We start from the raw sequence: 1231 nt of genomic DNA on the forward strand, positions 1-1231 counted from the left end.
TTTCACAGTCGGTACACTTTTTGCTAAGGTGGTATATTGCATGCTCTTTTCGACCAGACTCGTCATGTTGCCCCAACACACACCCCATTGAATCTTCTAACACGGTCGAATACATGATTAGAGGTCTTCCTTCAACTGGTGGCATCAGAATTGGAGGTTCTTGGAGATATTTCTTGATTTTGTCAAAAGCTTCTTGACATTCGTCATTCCATATTATCTCTTGATTTTTTCTCAGTAATTTTCTTGTCTACTTCAGTACCCAGATTCAGTTGATTCCTCATGCGGCTGTATGGTCTTTTCTTCTTGCAGTACCAGTCTGGCAAGTTCTCCAGGTACTTCACAATCTTCCTCACTTCCATCATCGGTTTGGTAGATCGGATTTTCGAAGTCATAATTAACAGTAGCAAAACTATTATCAACAGGATCCAGAGTGGATATGGATACGCAATTTGTTACGTGAGTGTGTGCAAGAAAACATAGCTTGTTTGAAAAATGACAGGAAAGATAAAGAGCGCAATATTTGAATGCAAAAAAAGTCCATTGATTTATTGAATGTGAATATGCTTATGAAAATGACAAAACATTTAACCAAATTTGATACACTAAATAAGCAATAACAATTACTCCTGACTAAAGGAAATCAGGATAGTGTCTTCAGCCTTCCAATTATTGAGTCCGTCACCAATTGTTGGGAAAATCCAGCTATCCAAGTCACAATCGCTATCAGCATCTTCTACAGCATTAATCTGATCTTTGACCATCCTTTCAGAGTTAAATCCCAGGCCAGACTTATCAGACTTGTACGGTACATCGATCAGTTGACCCCAGCCAGTACGACCACCATCTTCAACCACGACTTGAGCGTCCTTCAGAGAAATCATAGCAGGAGGAGCACTGATAACCTTGGGCACACAGGAAGTTGGCTTAAGGACAGGACTGGGGGGAGGAACTACTTCAAATGACTGAGAAGGAGTCTCAAAGAATTCACCATCCATCTCGACGTATCTGAAGGCCTGCACACTACTGACAATATATTCTTCTTCTCCACACACAGTGACAATCTTGCCCTCTATTGGATACCTCAGCTTTTGATGGAGAGACGAGGCTACAGCACTTGCCCCATGAATCCAAGGGCGTCCCAGCAAGCAGGAATAGGCAGGACGAATGTTCATTACGTGAAAGATAGTGTTGAAGACTTGAGGTCCTATCTTGATAGGGAGAACCACTTCAC

Source organism: Lathyrus oleraceus, chromosome 7, assembly GCF_024323335.1.
Source record: "Lathyrus oleraceus cultivar Zhongwan6 chromosome 7, CAAS_Psat_ZW6_1.0, whole genome shotgun sequence".
In the NCBI taxonomy this organism is placed as follows: Eukaryota; Viridiplantae; Streptophyta; class Magnoliopsida; order Fabales; family Fabaceae; genus Lathyrus; species Lathyrus oleraceus.